The 14,366-nt window shown below is 35.7% G+C and overlaps 1 long non-coding RNA gene across 9 annotated transcripts; it reads right to left on the reverse strand.

Annotated features, from left to right (window-relative positions):
- Window positions 1–3,129: 3,129 nt before the first annotated feature.
- On the reverse strand, window positions 3,130–7,123 carry LOC139857491 (uncharacterized). 9 transcript variants are annotated; one of them, XR_011762552.1, is made up of 9 exons: window positions 6,824–7,123; window positions 6,471–6,550; window positions 6,283–6,326; window positions 5,992–6,165; window positions 5,546–5,632; window positions 4,811–5,169; window positions 4,367–4,682; window positions 3,789–3,882; window positions 3,130–3,705 (listed from the first exon to the last, which is right to left on the reverse strand). It is a non-coding gene; the product is annotated as an uncharacterized lncRNA (long non-coding RNA). The 9 variants fall into 9 exon arrangements; XR_011762550.1 differs by having other exon boundaries at window positions 5,445–5,632; XR_011762555.1 differs by having other exon boundaries at window positions 4,367–4,446; window positions 4,571–4,682; window positions 4,811–5,632.
- Window positions 7,124–14,366: the final 7,243 nt, after the last annotated feature.

Genomic DNA, 14,366 nt, shown 5'->3' on the forward strand with positions numbered 1-14,366 from the left:
CCAGCATAAGATAACCACCACCACCATCATAAGAAAATGTCAGATGTATACAAACCACCTCCACCACTATCGGAACTTCGCCAGAAACAAACAACCACCACCATCGCAATTTCGCCGGAAACAAACCATCAGAACTTCGCTGGAAACAAACAACCACCAGCATCAAATCTCGGCCGGAAAAAAACCACCACCATCAAATCTTCAAACTTCAGACGGCTGGAATGCGAACTTCAAACGAAAAGGACGAACTTCAGATTTGGAATATAAACTTCAGACGGACGGAGAAGAAGAACATTCGCCGGAGAAGATGAACGTTCGCCGGAGAAGACGAACATTTGCCGGAGGTCTTTCAGTTTATTGGTTTTTACTTCTTGCGATTTATGGGTTTTGATTTGCTCATGATTTTAGGAATTTTGTATAGTTTTAACTGGACATTTGTTTCATAATTTAGTCTAACTGTAATGATAAATAGTAACTATTAGTAGAGCTAATGTTGAGAATCATAATTTGGTCGATATGCATCGCTTGGATTAACTATGGCTACAATAATTTTTGAAAGGTTTTGATTTATTATTTGGGGTTTATATTTTTAAGTGATGAAGATGAAGATAAGATAAAAAAAAATTAAATGAATTATCAAGTAATGCCACATTGGATTCAACCTGCTGACTATAGATGCACAAACCGGATAAAAAACCGGATTCGGACAAAAAAAAAACCGGATTTTTTTGTCCGGATTTTTCGGAACCGGTTCCGGATCCGGTTCCGGTTCTCGGCGTCGGATTTTTTTCGGATTTTTTTCCGGAACCGGTTCTTTTTCGGATCTCGATCGGATTTTTTCGGATTTTTCTTGGACTAGGATTCGATTTTGCGAATTATATTTTTACCGGTTCTATTATTTTTTTAACGTTTGACAACAATAATATAATCGGTATAAAGAAAAGTTATAATGCTCAACTGCTTAACACAATAGATAATATAAATAACAATATTCGAACAATACAATTATATAAATAACACTTTTATTCGAACGATACAATAATAAAAATAAAAACACTTTTATTCGAACAATACAATTATAATTAATACATTTCGAGCTTCGGCATGGCCATCACCCAATAATGTATTAAGACTAAAGTATATCGAGCTTCGGCATGGCCATCACCCGTTATACTTTAGTCGTCAAATGACCCAAATGTGTTACCATGGTGCATTTTCAACCAAGGCATTACCATGTATTTATAATGGACTTTGTGGGGTTAAAATGGTAAAAAAAAAAAAAAAACTCAAAAAACTGCAAAAAAAGGCTGAAACTGCAAAAAAAAAAAAAAAAAAAAAAAAAAAAAAATGCTAGTTTTTTGAAAAACCGGATCGGATCCGGATCCGGATCCAAACCGGATCGGATAAAATCCGGTTTATATCCGGAAAAAATCCGGTTTTCTTGAAAAACTGGATCCGGGTGGAACCGGATCGGATCTCGGATCCGGATCCGGTTTTTTGCTGTGTCCGGTTTTGCTTGGATCCGGTTCCGGATCAGGTCACCGGATCGGATCTGGATCCGGTTTTTTTGCCCATCTATACTGCTGACTCAACAACAATTCAGGTTTCAAGGTTAAAACTCCCTTAATTGCATCGATTCTGAGGGTGTGCTTGGTTCAAAAGAGGGAATGGTAATGATAATGAGAATGGAATTATAATGGGAATGCAATGCTCAATCCCATTACATTGTTGTTGCTTGGTTATTTTTCTATAAAAAAATTTATTCTTTCACCACATTTGTTATTTTATAAAATCGATAGTACAATTTCAGGATGAAGTGTCTCCAAATTGTTAATAGTTAACTAGTCCTTAAACTAAAGTTCTATACTTTAACTATTTACACTTGATCCATATACTAATTGCCCATAATAGTTAGTGGATGCTGTTGAAAAATAGTTATATATTTATACTCGTGACAACTACAGTACATAAATCGGACAATCGTATGTAGAAGAGATAATTAATCGATTAACACTGAAACTGATAAACAATTCAAACTTATATTTGATCATAATTTATAAACAGTTTACCATCCTTAAAGACGTTAGATGAATCTTGAATACTATATAATAGCCATTAATGCCCTAATTAATATTTGATTATGAAATATAAAACAAATACAGAGAATCAAATTCATCTTCAAGTTGTAGGTTCGTATAGTAAAGAGATGAAAAATTCTTATATGCAGTTGTAGTGTGTAGTTGAATAGAGGAACTAAAAAATAAGGAAAATTATGGAGAACGTGGGAGGAAAAACTGGCAGTGTATTATATAATGAGACTCATTCCTCCCATTTTGTTGGGTAATGGTTCATTAACTAGTTTTAAGTAATGGCCAATCCCATTATAATTAACCAAGCACTTACAATGATAATCATTCTTATTCCTTAGGGTCCATTACCCTCAACCAAGCACACCCTGAGTTTAGTCCTTTTTGGGCACGAAATTATCAATGTTACTTTTATTGGAAAATTTTGTAACTTACGTTACAAAGATCATTCGCAAAACACCCCATTACAGTTCACCTGTTACTGAAATATAAAGCAAGAGTCAATAAGAAATTGCTTTATTTTTACAGTTCGCTAAATATTTTATAATTAATACTGTATACTTTTGCTAATTGTGATTATTGATATGTTTGCAAAACAACCCAAACCTAACAACACTCAAGCCTACCAACAATCAGTAAGCCTTATTTGACAATTAATATACTTTTGCTAATTGTAGTTTAAATTATGAGTCAAATAACTAGTTTCACAAAATTTGCTACTATTTTTATACATCGCTTTAATATATTAGAAGAAAAATTGAACCGGATACAACAAGTTTTTTTCATAACAATTACCCTGAAATAATACTTATACATAATGAAAAACGATTGTTTACCTTTGAAGACTCTAGGCCGATTCTCGATCAAACTACAGCAGCAACAAGTAAGAATGATTTGTGGTTCAAAAATCAAAATCAGTTTAGGGTTTATTTTGTTTAGAAATGAACTAGATTTTTGATCCGCGCTTCGCAGCGGATTAGTATTAGTTTAACGCTACTATATGGTTACACATTTATAATATATATAGTTAGCCATACCTCGGATCACATAAAAATATACAAATGAAACTTCATATAATAAGAATTTTACTACAAAATCATTGAACTTGATAAACAGAGGCATACCATCGTTTGGAGATGGAACCATAACCCCTAGAGCGCTTCGAGGAACTAAGAACAGAAGCACACATGTTTAGTAGCAGGCTAAATACGAAGAAATCATCCAAATTACCTTCTACATAATTGTTACAGAGAATGTTATATAGAGAATGTTATATGGCAGCTACTATTTTAGACTGAAAATTACATGCTCTTATGGGTTGTTGTTGTTTCATTCCTTCATCCTCTTGGAGTGCTTTGTAGGTGTCCCTATGATTAATAACATGTTGTGAGCTTCTAATTGTGCAAATGGCAATTTAAAATGTACTTAATGTTTATACATGGTTGAAGTGGGAAATTTGTTCTTGCTGATATTGATGCAGATGATGAGGTAGCAGCTGTTGTGTTTATGGTTTTGTTATGTTAGATTGTTCATATCGATTCTCCGACATTTTTTGGTAGTTTTTGTGTTTCCAAAAGGCATGATATGTCCACGACGTGGTGAATTGATCCAGTGTAATCTATTTTGTTTTGTACAAAATAGTTAGTAACAGTATCGTGCTTAGACGTGCTTAAATGTAAAATGGGTAATAACTTTTGTTACCTGTGAGAAAGATCAAATATTATGGTCTTTAGGATAGGATTTAATGTGCATGTATTATTTCAAATACATCTCCTACAACTCCATAATCGGCAACCTGCATTTTTAGAAAACACAAATAATATTGAGCAAATCCATAAGAACGAAAAGGATCGTCATATATAGAATGGACTCGACCATGACTTGAAAAATTGGTGTTGCGTCTTTGTTTACCGAAACAATGACATTGGAATCTCTCATAGTTGCTATGTGTTGAATAGCTTGAGAGACACCAAAAGCCATATATAGTTCTGGGGCAACAATGTTGGCTGTTTGGCCAACCCAACCACTTACCGCTTCCCAACCGCCCATTTAGACACTTTTAGCTAACTAAATGGATTACAACCCAAAAGCATATAACTCAGCTGATGTTATGTTTTTTTAAATGGACTGTATCAAATGGTGATGCCTATATTGACACATGATATAATCCAGAAAAGCTCTCGTAATGAATACTTTTAACAATGTTAAGAAGCAAACAAACTGTTACCATATAGACGTATAATATTAAGATGTGAAGATCTAGGAGTATATACTTGTACCTTTAGAGTAAAGTTATGGGCCAGACTTTATGGATCCACATTCTTTTTTTCAACAAACTCAGCATCTAAGACATCGCAAACTGAAAATTTCAATGCACTCTATAAATAATTAACAAACATGTTTATGTAACTTGACATATGTGATTTTATATCACGGAAATAATACAAATAAACATGGGGATGTAGTTGACTACAACGTAATACAAATTTTTAGAAAGGGCCTCTCTACAAATGATAGCTGTGGTATGAATTCATTGACGCGAAATATGGTGACTTGCGAATTTACATGGTTGTTACCGATTCAATGTATCGTAACCTGCAAATTGACACCAATGGTAACAAAATATAAGGATTTAATAAAAATATTTTAACTTATGCTGAAACATGGTAATGCCGAAAAACGTTAAGCATCAGTATCAGTATAGCATGTATGATAATATATACCTCTGGACGATATTGCATTCCATAAAATTGCCTACACGGATTTGCAACTGCAGTAATCCCACCGTGTTCGTTTCCAACCAGACACATGTGACCGAACTTGTCGCCGAGGTGTCAACGTAGGTAGAAGCTGAAGTAGCCATCTCCATACCATCAACTGATCAAATACCAGCAGTGGAGAATTAATGAACTGGAACAGCTGCAGTACGCTTGTGACGCCTTAAAATCTCCCTGGTTGCCATTTGGCTTGATGATACAGTACACGTGCCAAAACAACGGCCGTCTTTAGCAATGTCACGCGACCTGCAACCCCTTGTGCTAACAACAAACACATTTCTAGTAGGACGCGCAACTTGCCAAAGCTGTAATTGGACAAAAGTTGGAGGTTTCAATTCAATTTCATTCTACTCATTTTCAGCTATAAAATTTCTTTTTTTGTTTGCTGACACCAAGGCGATCATAAAACCCACCCAAAGCAAAAATACGCAAGATCCACGCAAAAAAAGAATATCACAACAAAAATCTAACGCATTTGAAAAAACCCAAACTCAATTAAATAACCTTAATTAAGTACATAAGAAATAATACAATTGCAATAGACAACGTAAAACAAAGATACGTCCAAAGAGGAAAATACCTGTCACAGTAGGGTCAATCAAATGCTATCAACGAACAGCTGAAGTTGGGACATATTATTAAACATTAACACATTATAAATAATAGCAGTCTAAAACATACCCGCTTTATAAACTCCAAAAGGCTCTTCATTTTTCAACACATGAACAAACTCCTTCACTTTCATATGGAAAATGAGCACTACTATGTCTGCGTGATAAGTTGCAGTCAGATAGGAATGCTTGCAAGTAAATGTATAAAAAAACTGAGTGGTTCCGAGTACACGGCATATGGCAAGCGCATCCGAATAGTGACTATACATATGCCTATACACATACTTAGGCCTCCTAGTAAACGACGCTAGTAAGATGGTTCGGCTACTAAGTAAATGTGGTTTACCATTCTTAACACTAAACACCAGCTATTTATTAGTCTAAGATATAGGTTACTTAATTCCATATAACTGAATTCAAATGGCTTGCTACATACATATTCACATTGGCATATAAACAATTGTAACTATATAACATATAACATACATACATATACAGTCAAATGAGGTAAAATACCTGAAATGTCCAAACGTGAAGATTTTCAATACGGCGAAAAATCTCACGAATCTGAGACAATCGTCGTTCATAATTAGAGATTAATCGAATCGCCATGTTTGAAATACACCTTAACTAACACCAATCCTTCATTACAATGTATCGATTCTAAGTTGTGCAGGTTGTACGCCGTCTCTGTTGCTTGCGTTGTTCAAATACGAAATGGAGAAACAGGATCAAAGTTAAAGCTAACATTTGTTAGAAGTTGACTTGTATAGCTCTTATAAGAAATTATCAAAAAATATTTGGTACCTGTATTAGACATGAATTTGTCGAATTTCCTTTCTTCCTTTCTCCTAAAAAGTAAAGTTTTTTAATATTTTAGTTACCGAAAGATAACCAAAAAATATGCAAAATAAATATATTAAAACTATGAAGTAAGTAAGCAAAAGGTATGAATCTAACTAACATGATATTACGGATAGAAATATGTCATCTACCTCTCGATTTATCGAGATAAACAGAGAATTGAAATCGGTTGTCGTCATTCATCAAAGGCTCTCCGTCTTCGTCTCGTTGCCTGAAATTTAAACACCAGATGCATAATATGAATAACTAAATCTATGAGTACTAATATGGATGATGATAATTTTTTGACCACTTAAATGAAGAAACTTTGATGAAAACTTAGTTAGGGTTCTGAATTCCTAATAGAAAATTAGTCAGAAGAAAATAGAACACAACAACAACAACAACAACAACAATTCACCACACAAAAAAAATATAAAACATCAATTGGATGAAGTATTTAAACAAAAATTCAGAAACATTAAAAGGGGAAAACGAAAATTACCAATTGAACGAAGGTTATGTTCAATAAGCTACTCCTTGGGTTATGTTCAGTTGAACGAAGGTTTGTTTCCGCCGCGAAACAGCAAACAATTTCAAAAGTAATAAGGTAACTAATTTTTTGGTGTGTGGTGTTGCGCCGGTGTAAATGCCGGCGAGGGTGGCGTTGGTGTTGACGGCGGCGAAGATGGTGGCGACGATGATGTTAGAGAAGAGGCTGGATAGGATGGAGAGGAAGAGTCTGGGTTAGTAGGGGGAAAAAAAAAAAAAGCACAGCAAGGTGAAGTAGTGTTATACTGTAGCGGGCGATAACAATTTACTAGCGGCGTTTGCGCAAATTAGTATATTGTTAAATGACGAGGAGGTTCCAAAGCCACGCTTCTCTATGTACATTAAAAGACAAAATTAGTCCTTGTAGTTTGTTAAATATTTCATAGATATTCCAATGTTTTTTTCCAACATTTATGTTTTCTAAAATACCACTATCTAATACTATACATACGTCAAAATAAGGATGGGTCCAAGGAGATTGAGAAAGTCGAATGCCACGGACTTATCTCGATAAGCTCACGTGCGGCACTTAGTCTCTACTAAGTCAGCCTTACTCGGACCTTATAATGATTCAAGTAACCAAAAGAGAAAATATTATAGAACAAGTGGAATTGAAGAAAATACTTATATTGCTTGAGAATGCTTTACAAGAGAGAATGTTTGAGATTTGAGGTGTGGTGTGCCAAATGAAGCCACCTCTATTTATACTACTCTTACATCAAAATGGATGGCTATGATTAAACTAAATCAATGGCTATGATCTAAGTACTAGAAACTTCATGACCTAGAAATATCTATGGAGTTTCCATACCATTCCATGGAAGAATCAAGGAGAGAATTCTAGATATCTTCCATATGCTTCTTGGGCCTTCCATGATTTGGGTTATAATCTTAGTGGGTTGGGCCACAAAGTTGTTGGGTTGTGACATTCTCCTCCACCTAAGCTCGCGACGTCCTCGTCGTGTGATCCTCGTGATACTTCTTAATTTGTCTGTGAACTTCCATAATAAGTCTTCGGTTTCCCAGCTTGCTTCACTATCGGGCAAGTTACGCCACTTAACTAGGTATTCTCTATAGCTCGGCACACCTCGTCTCCGTACAGTTCGATGCAACAAGATATCTTCCACCTCACGATCAAACGAAGTCGCAACTGCCATTGGTGCACGTTTGGAAACTCCTCGTTCTGGGTTTTCCTCATCTCCATGATAAGGTTTTAGAAAACTTACGTGGAAGACTGGATGAATCTTTAATTTGGGCGGTAGTTGAACTCGATAAGATACATTCCCAACACGTTCAATTATCTGGAATGGGCCTTCATATCTCCGGATCAATCCTTTGTGCACCTTCCTAAATGTTTTGAATTGTTGAGGTAAAAGCTTCACCATCACTTGGTCCCCAACTTTGAACTCAACATGTCGTCTTTTCTCATCCGCCCATTTCTTCATTTTCTTGGCAACCTTATCTAGTGATGCTCTCGCCAAGTCGGCTTGTTCGTGCCACTCCTTCATCGTTCTATAAGCGGTTGGGCTGCTTTCATCATATGAAGCGGCCAAAGCATTCGGGGTCAAAGGTTGGCGTCCTGTCACCAACTCAAAAGGACTCTTCCCCGTGGACTCACTCCTTTGCATGTTATAAGAGAACTGAGCAATATCAAGAAGATTAGCCCAATCATGTTGATTTGCACGTACAAAGTGTCGAAGATAGAGCTCCAATAGTGCATTCACCCTTTCCGTCTGTCCATCCATTTGGGAATGAAAACTCGTGGAGAAATTCAAGTCTGTCCCCATGATCTTGAACAACTCCGTCCAAAAACGCCCCGTGAACCTCGGATCTCGATTACTTACTATCACATGCGGTATCCCCCAATACTTCACCACATTCTTGAAAAATAATTTTGCGGTTTCATCCGCGGTAACTTCGGATGATGCGGCTATGAAGGTACCATACTTAGAAAACCGGTCTACCACGACTATAATACTCCCACACCCTTCCGACTTGGGTAAGCAAGTAATGAAGTCCATGGAAACACTCTCCCATGGTCCTTTCGGTGTAGGTAGCGGCTGTAATAGTCCTCCTGGTTGGCGTTGCTATATCTTGTCTTGTTGGCATATTAGGCATGTCCGCACGTACGTCTCTACGTCGTCTTCCATCCTTGGCCAATAATAAGTGCCTTCTACTAATGCCAGCGTCCTCTTGATACCTGGATGACCAGCTCACTTTGAATCATGACACTCCTTCAAGATTGTCCGTCTAAGGTCACCCCACTTAGGCACATATAACCGGTCTCCTTTGGTGAATAATAGATCACCCTTGAGCCAAAACCTTCGTGTTTTCCCATCTCGAGCCAACCCAACAAGGTTTTTGGCTATAGGATCATGCTCTAATCCCTCCTTTATACGATCTTGAAGGAAGAATTGTGGTTTTGTGATCGCTGCAAACTCTGCCTTACGACTTAGGGCATCAGCTACCACATTGGCTTTCCCAGGCTTATACTCCAACACATAGTCAAATTCGGCTAAGAAGTCTTGCCAACGAGCTTGTTTGGGACTCAACTTCTTTTGGGTTTGAAAATAACTCGTTGCCACATTATCCGTCTTGATCACGAACCTTGATCCCAAAAGATAATGCCTCCATGTCCTCAAACAATGAATAATCGCTGTCATCTCTTTCTCTTGCACAGTGTACTTCCTTTCCGCCTCGTTAAGTTTTCGACTTTCAAACGCGATTAGGTGACCTTCTTGCATTAGAACTCCTTCAATAGAAAAGTCTGATGCGTCTGTGTGTAACTCGAATGGAATGGTCACATCCGGAAGTCTCAACATCGGTTCTTCCATGACCACTCCTTTCAACTCTTCGAATGCTGCTTGACATTTCTCATCCCACAACCAAGCTTTGTTCTTCTTTAACAACTCTGTCAATGGAGCCCCTTTCGCTGAGTATCCCTTGATAAAACGACGATAGTAGTTTACTAAACCAAGGAAAGATCGTAAATCAGTCACCTTCGTTGGTGCCTCCCACTCTTGAATTGCCTTGACCTTAGCCCCGTCCATGAGTAACTTCCCATTTTTAATTCGATGTCCAAGAATATCCACCTCCTCTAATCCGAATGAACATTTCTCTAGGTTCACATACAACTCGTTGTCCCTTAGTACTTGGAATACTTGCTTCAAGTGCCTCACATGATCTTCCATGGTGTCGCTATACACGACTATGTCATCCAAGTACACCACGATAAACTTGTCGAGGAATGGGTGGAATAATTTGTTCATCAAAGTACAAAATGTGGCAGGGGCACTGGTTAAGCCAAAGGGCATGACTAGGAATTCATAAGCGCCATACCTCGTCACACAAGTGGTCTTAGCCTCATCTCCTTCAGCAATTCGAACTTGATAGTATCCCGACCTCAAGTCCAACTTGCTGAAGTATCTCGCTTTCCCAAGTTGATCGAACAAATCAGCAATAAGTGGGATTGGGTATTTGTTCTTGATAGTTACCTTGTTGAGTGCCCGGTAATCTATACACATCCTCAAGGATCCATCCTTCTTTCTTTGAAATAGCACCGGAGCACCATACGGGGATTTTGACGATCGGATGTATCCCGCATCCAGCAACTCCTTGAGTTGTCTTCACAACTCCTCCAACTCGGGTGGTGGCATTCGGTATGGGGCTTTGGAAGGTGGTTTTGATCCCTGTAGTGACCCGAACTTTTCCATGTTTATATATATTAATTGAGATTGATGTTTACATGATTAAATGTTTCCAACATGTTAAGCAATCAAACTTGTTAAGACTTGATTAATTGAAATAGGTTTCATATAGACAATTGACCACCCAAGTTGACCGGTGATTCACGAACGTTAAAACTTGTAAAAAACTATATGATGACATATATATGGTTATATATATAGTTAACATGATATTATGATAAGTAAACATATCATTAATTATATTAACAATGAACTACATATGTAAAAACAAGACTACAAACTTAATGATTTTGAAACGAGACATATATGTAACGTTTATCGTTGTAACGACATTTAATGTATATATATCATATTAGGAGATATTCGTACATCATAATATCATGATAATATAATAATTTAAAATCTCTTTTGTTATTATAAACATTGGGTTAACAACATTTAACAAGATCGTTAACCTAAAGGTTTCAAAACAACACTTACATGTAACGACTAACGATGACTTAACGACTCAGTTAAAATGTATATACATGTAGTGTTTTAATATGTATTTATACACTTTTGAAAGACTTCAATACACTTATCAAAATACTTCTACTTAACAAAAATGCTTACAATTACATTCTCGTTCAGTTTCATCAACAATTCTACTCGTATGCACCCGTATTCGTACTCGTACAATACACAGCTTTTAGATGTATGTACTATTGGTATATACACTCCAATGATCAGCTCTTAGCAGCCCATGTGAGTCACCTAACACATGTGGGAACCATCATTTGGCAACTAGCATGAAATATCTCATAAGATTACAAAAATATGAGTAATCATTCATGACTTATTTACATGAAAACAAAATTACATATCCTTTATATCTAATCCATACACCAACGACCAAAAACACCTACAAACACTTTCATTCTTCAATTTTCTTCATCTAATTGAACTCTCTCAAGTTCTATCTTCAAGTTCTAAGTGTTCTTCATAAATTCCAAAAGTTCTAGTTTCATAAAATCAAGAATACTTTCAAGTTTGCTAGCTCACTTCCAATCTTGTAAGGTGATCATCCAACCTCAAGAAATCTTGGTTTCTTACAGTAGGTTATCATTCTAATACAAGGTAATAATCATATTCAAACTTTGGTTCAATTTCTATAACTATAACAATCTTATTTCAAGTGATGATCTTACTTGAACTTGTTTTCGTGTCATGATTTTGCTTCAAGAACTTTGAGCCATCCAAGGATCCATTGAAGCTAGATCCATTTTTCTCTTTTCCAGTAGGTTCATCCAAGGAACTTAAGGTAGTAATGATGTTCATAACATCATTCGATTCATACATATAAAGCTATCTTATTCGAAGGTTTAAACTTGTAATCACTAGAACATAGTTTAGTTAATTCTAAACTTGTTCGCAAACAAAAGTTAATCCTTCTAACTTGACTTTTAAAATCAACTAAACACATGTTCTATATCTATATGATATGCTAACTTAATGATTTAAAACCTGGAAACACGAAAAACACCGTAAAACCGGATTTACGCCGTCGTAGTAACACCGCGGGCTGTTTTGGGTTAGTTAATTAAAAACTATGATAAACTTTGATTTAAAAGTTGTTATTCTGAGAAAATGATTTTTATTATGAACATGAAACTATATCCAAAAATTATGGTTAAACTCAAAGTGGAAGTATGTTTTCTAAAATGGTCATCTAGACGTCGTTCTTTCGACTGAAATGACTACCTTTACAAAAACGACTTGTAACTTATTTTTCCGACTAGAAACCTATACTTTTTTTGTTTAGATTCATAAAATAGAGTTCAATATGAAACCATAGCAATTTGATTCACTCAAAACGGATTTAAAATGAAGAAGTTATGGGTAAAACAAGATTGGATAATTTTTCTCATTTTAGCTACGTAAAAATTGGTAACAAATCTATTCCAACCATAACTTAATCAACTTGTATTATATATTATGTAATCTTGAGATACCATAGACACGTATACAATGTTTCGACCTATCATGTCGACACATCTATATATATTTCGGAACAACCATAGACACTCTATATGTGAATGTTGGAGTTAGCTATACAGGGTTGAGGTTGATTCCAAAATATATATAGTTTGAGTTGTGATCAATACTGAGATACGTATACACTGGGTCGTGGATTGATTCAAGATAATATTTATCGATTTATTTCTGTACATCTAACTGTGGACAACTAGTTGTAGGTTACTAACGAGGACAGCTGACTTAATAAACTTAAAACATCAAAATATATTAAAAGTGTTGTAAATATATTTTGAACATACTTTGATATATATGTATATATTGTTATAGGTTCGTGAATCAACCAGTGGCCAAGTCTTACTTCCCGACGAAGTAAAAATCTGTGAAAGTGAGTTATAGTCCCACTTTTAAAATCTAATATTTTTGGGATGAGAATACATGCAGGTTTTATAAATGATTTACAAAATAGACACAAGTACGTGAAACTACATTCTATGGTTGAAATATCGAAATCGAATATGCCCCTTTTTATTAAGTCTGGTAATCTAAGAATTAGGGAACAGACACCCTAATTGACGTGAATCCTAAAGATAGATCTATTGGGCCTAACAAACCCCATCCAAAGTACCGGATGCTTTAGTACTTCGAAATTTATATCATATCCGAAGGGTGTCCCGGAATGATGGGGATATTCTTATATATGCATCTTGTTATTGTCGGTTACCAGGTGTTCACCATATGAATGATTTTTATCTCTATGTATGGGATGTGTATTGAAATATGAAATCTTGTGGTCTATTGTTACGATTTGATATATATAGGTTAAACCTATAACTCACCAACATTTTTGTTGACGTTTTAAGCATGTTTATTCTCAGGTGATTATTAAGAGCTTCTGCTGTCGCATACTTAAATAAGGACAAGATTTGGAGTCCATGCTTGTATGATATTGTGTAAAAACTGCATTCAAGAAACTTATTTTGTTGTAACATATTTGTATTGTAAACCATTATGTAATGGTCGTGTGTAAACAGGATATTTTAGATTATCATTATTTGATAATCTACGTAAAGCTTTTTAAACCTTTATTGATAAAATAAAGGTTATGGTTTGTTTAAAAATGAATGCAGTCTTTGAAAAACGTCTCATATAGAGGTCAAAACCTCGCAACGAAATCAATTAATATGGAACGTTTTTAATCAATAAGAACGGGACATTTCAGTTGGTATCCGAGCGTTGGTCTTAGAGAACCAGAAAATTTGCATTAGTGTGTCTTATCGAGTTTGTTAGGATGCATTAGTGAGTCTGGACTTCGACCGTGTTTTCTTTAAAAATGATTGCTTAACATTTTTGTTGGAAACTATATATTTTTAACATATGAATATTATGTGATATATTAATCTCTTAACGTGTTTGATATTATGTGATAGATGTCTACCTCTAGAACAAGTCCCATTGACTCACCTAATAATAATGAAGAGTCAAATGTAAATTGGAATGATTTGTGGACTGATTCACAAGTTCCCGAAGAGGAACCGGAAGAAGAGTCGGAACCGGAAGAAGAATCGGAACCGGATGAAGAAATAGAACCGGTGGAGGAAATAATAAAACGGTTAAGTAAAAGAAAATCCTCAACCAACCGACCAAAGTTAATTATGGTCAATGGTGTTTCCGCCAAGGAAGCAAAATATTGGGAGGATTACCAATTCTCCGATGAATCGGATTCCGACGAGAATTCCGATGATGTTATAGAAATTACCCCAACTGAATTTAAAA

Source organism: Rutidosis leptorrhynchoides, chromosome 7 (assembly GCF_046630445.1).
Source record: "Rutidosis leptorrhynchoides isolate AG116_Rl617_1_P2 chromosome 7, CSIRO_AGI_Rlap_v1, whole genome shotgun sequence".
In the NCBI taxonomy this organism is placed as follows: domain Eukaryota; kingdom Viridiplantae; phylum Streptophyta; class Magnoliopsida; order Asterales; family Asteraceae; genus Rutidosis; species Rutidosis leptorrhynchoides.